Below are 6,000 nucleotides of genomic sequence, written 5' to 3'. Positions count from 1 at the left end.
CTGGGTTTGAAAATGAATGCCTTTGCGTTATGGTTTGGAGCCGCTGAATAATTGACTATGTAATTACATAGCCTGCAAAAGCTTCGCTGTGCTCTGGGACCCGTTGTGGATTCCCCGTTGCATTACAGTCACGACCGGAGCCTTGACCAAATCAAAATTCAAACCCACTCTCTAATCAACGAGCGAGAGGGACGCGCACTTTTATGTCTGCCGTTTGCTAAATACCCTTACACCAACAAACGGGGTGTAATTTCTGATTTACAGCTCAGCCAAATGTTTTTTTTTTTTCCCCTGTTACATTTCAGCTACCATAAAATAGCACTCAGCTGAAAGCCTGCAGATTTTAACGAAACATGTCCCATCATTATAGTTGGCAGTGGTTTTTAGAGAAGAAACCGTAATATATTGCAGCAAAATCACCGCTGTGGTTGATGGGACGCAACCAGTCATTTAGAAAAAAAAATAAAATCAAGGACCCGCTCGTTGCCATATGGTAAATGATAGAATATATGCTCAAATGTATTTGGTATAAATGAAGGTTTGATGGCACGTCTTGCGCTCCCTTTTGCGTTTGGATGCCAGTCAAAACACAAAAGCAAAAGAGAGGAGCGGAATGCGAGCAAACCAAAAAAAATAAGCCACACTTGCATTGGAGTGAGTGATTGCTGATGACCTCCACTTGACGTGGTCACTTTGACATCACATCATACTCGTATCAAGTCCAACGTTGCGGTGCGTGACTAAACCAAGAACAGAACTCAACTGCAAATGCTGCTTTCCCCCATTTATAACCACAAGTCAAGAAAAGTTCAAAATTAAAAGCTGTTAGCAAGGCAGCAATGCGCTCGCACCCGCTTTTTTCATGACAAACCCGCCAAACCATCGAGCGAACTTTAGGCCTGGCGCGCACGTCAGGTTCGGTCGCATTGCGTGTGTTGTGCTCCGATAAATCTGTTTTGCTGGTGTGATATGCTTTTATTTTCCCGGGATGTTGAATTTTCGCCACAATACATTCAAATGTGTGGTCGTAAATATATATATATATATATATATATATATATATATATATATATATATATATTTTTTTTTTTTTATATATATATATTTTTTTTTCTTCTTTAAGAGCTCAGTATTGTTCATTCGGAAATGTCATCATCATTGCTCTTTTATTATTATTTTTTTTTTATTATTATTTTTTTTATATATATATATATTTTATTTATTTTTTTGTGCGTGCGTGCGTGCGTGCGTGCGTGCGTGCGTGTATTTGTTAGCTCACCAGAAAACCTATTAGAAAAAATCTCATACCGTTCACCTAAACCGAACACCAGGAGACCCGAGGGGACCGAAGAAAACCAAGGAAGGTGAAATCCAGCACCGACCAGACACCCCCCACCAGAACTCCTCCTAAACTCCTAAATATTGATCGGGCCAGGGTTCGCGAATGCCCAATATTGGTCAGTCGTGACTGAGTACGACGCCAATGAGCAGCAAACAAGAGTCAATAGCAACAGCGCAACAAGATGTTTGGCAAAGACTTGGAAGAGTCGTGCGGTCCTTGTGCGATGTCATTCAATCGTTCCACAATCTTAGTGGCTTTTGTCTTTGAAAGCATCTGGCAATCATTTCACGGCCGTATATGAAGCAAGGCTGTGCATAAATCGGTGGCGACTCCAATTGAGATGGAATAACAATTTTTGAATCGGGAGTGAAAATTCATCATGCTCATTAATCATTTGTCGTTCCATGACAGGAATGACTGAATGGCAACGTGCGTGACGTATGTTTGTAAATGCGCAGCGTCGTGTGAAACGCATGCTCGGATGTGTTTGCGTGCGTATGGGAATGTTTCGCTGGCTAATGACCATTAAATTAAACCGCGAAGCGATCAGTCAATGCAGCCCATCGAGGCAGTTTAGCAACGCCTTTGTCGTTACTTTGTGGTTGGCCTCTGACACCGGCCTAGCATGAAGTGTTCCGGTTTAGCGTTAGCGCTAGCTAGCTAGTTCGACACAACGCGGCCGGAGTCCTGGAGGTTAAACTAAGTTATTTTAAAGTAAAAAGGAAATGTTTTTCATGTTTTGGACTAAGACGTCTTTTCCCGCAAAAGTTCAATTAGTAACCCATTCAAGTTTTTTTTTTTTTTTCTCTATAAAGAGCTCAGTATTGTTCATTCGGAAATGTCATCATCATTGCTCTTTATTTTTATTTATTTATTTATTTATTTTTTTTTTTTTGTGTGTGTGGGTGAGTATGTGTATGTGCGTGCGTACGTGTGTGCGTGCGTGCGTGTATTTGTTAGCTCACCAAAAACCTATTAGAAAAAAATCTCATACCGTTCACCTAAACCGAACACCGCCGTCAGGAGACCCGAGGGGACCAAAGAAAACCAAGGAAGGTGAAATCCAGCACCGACCAGACACCACCCACCAGAACTCCTCCCCAACCCATTCAAGTTGATTCAGTATTCGCTGCTTAAACGGTAAACAAATAGTGAACGCAAAAAAAAAAAAAAAGCCGAGATGCACCAATGCGACGTCAAGAGTCCGACATAGAAGATGTCATCATTTCTGGCTCAAGTCCAAAAGTAAAAAATCAGTTGGGGGTCAAGTGATACGCAGCCTTGATGTTGTAAAAAAAAAAAAAGGGGTGGGGGGGGAGACGACAGGGAGGACCAACCACAAATACATCACTATTTAACAAAAGCCAGGGTTGGCGATTGTAAGCAAGTGTGTAAATGTTTGGCCAAGGCCCACAAAGCAAAACCATTCCGCGGCGCTCGCAAGCGCTTCCTCCCTGCAACGTCTCCGCGTAGCGCACGTGTTGAAATGGGCTTTTGTTTTGGAAATGCTTGAGGCCAACCGTACATTAATAGAGAACTAGAAAAAAGACGAGCACGCGTGCACAGTTTTAAGTTTAAGAGTCATCTTATCTCAATCTGCAGCGTTTTCCATCCCAGCGCTCGGATAAGTCTCGCGTTACAAAACCGTGCGGGTCCTCTCATGGTCGCGTCCACGCAGTTTGACGGTAATTGAAACCCGCAGCTGGGCAATCTCCGGAGATTTTCGGCCACGTTGTTGACAAAGCCGCCATAGCAACATCGTCGACTTGCGGACGCCGCGTTACGATCGACGGGAGAAAAAACAAAAAGCAGGTGATTGATTTGTTGGTTTTCATCCGAGAGACTTGAAATCGCATTTGCATGATGTGTTTGTTTTTCGTATTCAAAAGTGAATTTGGAACAGTTTTCGGTGAGTCACTGCGTACGCTTCTCGAACCCGAAAAAAATGATTTTCAAAATGGGTTTTCTAATGGCGTGTCAGTCAAAAAGAGATTTCACAAGTTTCAAGGCCGACACTGATATCAGCGGTTTTTTTTTGTATGGGAGATTTCCATGACTCGCATCTTTTGCTGATATGTGAGACATTTGATGAAGATTTCACTGCATTGTCCGAAAGTCAATATTTTTTTCTTGGCACAAATGCGAAGCTGTGGATTTGTAGATTTGTACAATAGTGCAATGTTAAAAGCGACCCAGAAAGCCAAAGGAATGAAGATGATTGCAAGCTTTGCAGCGGTCGACAGAAGAAACGTCGCTTCCCAAAAGAATACTTTCAGACATTAATCCAAGTTTATTATGGACGCGAAAAATAAATCCTAAACTTCACTCTTGGTGAAAAAAAACGCAAATGCCGATTTTCGATACGCGTCCTCGTATGCCTGTCGTCGCGTCACTCTTTCCATCCAAAGTATGGAAGATGTTGATGCTGTTCAGAATATTTGTGGAGCCCGTCGGTCTGTCTGGAGCAGACCGACGGTACGCAATGACAACACCTCGCCGTGTGTTGTTTACGTTTCTCTTGTGTACATAAAAACGGACCAGATAAAAACAAACGTTGTGTTTCTGTGTTAAGTTTGTGATGGACTGAAATGTGCATTCGTTGCGCTACAGAGATGAGCTAAAGAGGTCCGACTTACTGGATGTGACGCCCGACAATAACGGAAGCGGAATAGTGCCCATAATATCCTTTAAAAAACGCAACTCGAACCCCTGGGATGCCCGTAATATTTGATCATACGCAGTAAACGCGATCGGAACACGTCGTTTGAAACGATCATTGGTTTCTGTTTCAGGGGAATCTTGCTCTTTTAGAGCACAGGAACTACTTGCATGCGCGGCAGCCATCTTACGTTGCCACTCGATAAGGAAGTCGAGCTTAAATGGAGTGATTTCTTAGCGGCACGGTGGCTGACTGGTTAGCACGTCCGCCTCCCAGTGCAAAGGTTGTGAGATCAAGTCCGGGCTTCGGCCTTCCTGGGTGGAGTTTGCATGTTCTCCCCGTGCTTGCGTGGCTTTTCTCCGGGTACTCCGGTTTCCTCCCACATTCCAAAAACATGCATGGCAGGTGAATTGGACACTCCAAATTGTCCATAGGTGCGATTGTGAGTATGGTTGTTCGTCTCTGTGTGCCCTGCGATTGGCTGGCAACCAGTTCAGGGTGTAACTCCGCCTACTGCCCGAAGCCAGCTGGGATAGGCTCCAGCAACCCCCGCGACCCTTGTGAGGACAAGCGGTACAGAAAATGGATGGATGGATGGATATATATAAAATAGTCAATGCATCTTTCTTTGCATTTTTATTCACTTCTTATGTTGGAGACCCAATAGTGGCAAAACCATTTAAAATCGTTTACATCCGCATCGCAATCGAATCCTAGAAATAATGAATTCTCCGATCTTTTTGAGTGTCCCGTCAGCCACAATGTCAAAAATGAATTCACTGTCGCTTTGACTTTGCCTCTTCAAGCTTGTAGTTAATTTTGATGTCATTGATGAGGACTGACCTCTGCTTGCGCCGGGTTGGCGCCGTAAGAACAATAAGTGAAGTGATCAAATGACTGGAAAGACAAACGAATACCTGCGATCCAGCTGAATTGTTTTAACGACCGCTTTCTGGCAGCGCGTCCGTCTCCGAGCGAGAGCCAAGCGTTGCTGTCTTCTATCAAGAATTTGGCAGTTGCAGTGTCCAGTTTTGGAGTTTGATTGAATCTGGAAAATTGCAGGCTCGCTTGACGCGTCCAATGCGACTCGCTGCTCAGTTGAAATTGCTGCAAATAGAATGCATGCAATCGCTCTCTGGGGGGGGGGGGGGGGGCTGGGGGGTGGGGTGGGGGGCTGTACCATAATCTGCCATTAAACGATTTGACTCCGATTTGACTGCCTAAAAGTCAAATAATGCATGGAGCAGATCTTTGGAATGTGTCCACGTACCAAGCAAACAACGGGAGAAGCAACGAAACGACGCTGCCATGTTTGAGTGAGGCTGACATAAGATTGCTATCTTGGAATATCTTCATGCGGATCTTGTATACTTTGTTGTTGGCCTTAAACTCATCACAGCAAATTTGGTTTAAAACAACACATGCCGTTTTCTCTGGGTTACGTATAGGCTTAAAAACAGTTGAGTTAAAACATTTCCCAACTATGGGTTCAAAAATGGACCCAAGTGATGGGACTTTAAGCATAAAATGACTCCTAAATATTGGTGAGATTCTTTACCTGGGTCAAAGTAAACCGCCAATCGCTGGTTAAAAAAAACGTAATCAGGGGGAAAATGCTTTTGTAAAACACCATCCATCCATCCATCCATTTTCTGTACCGCTTGTCCTCACAAGGGTCGCGGGGGTTGCTGGAGCCTATCCCAGCTGGCTTCGGGCAGTAGGCGGGGTTACACCCTGTACTGGTTGCCAGCCAATCGCAGGGCACACAGAGACGAACAACCATACTCACAATCGCACCTATGGACAATTTGGAGTGTCCAATTCACCTGCCATGCATGTTTTTGGAATGTGGGAGGAAACCGGAGTACCCGGAGAAAAGCCACGCAAGCACGGGGAGAACATGCAAACTCCACCCAGGAAGGCCGAAGCCCGGACTTGATCTCACAACCTTTTGCACTGGGAGGCGGACGTGCTAACCCGTCAGCCACCATGCCGCCTT

This window comes from Leptonotus elevatus, chromosome 12 (assembly GCF_054856555.1).
Source record: "Leptonotus elevatus isolate MCC_2025b chromosome 12, RoL_Lele_1.0, whole genome shotgun sequence".
Taxonomy (NCBI): domain Eukaryota; kingdom Metazoa; phylum Chordata; class Actinopteri; order Syngnathiformes; family Syngnathidae; genus Leptonotus; species Leptonotus elevatus.
Note: the sequence above shows the minus strand (reverse complement) of the source record.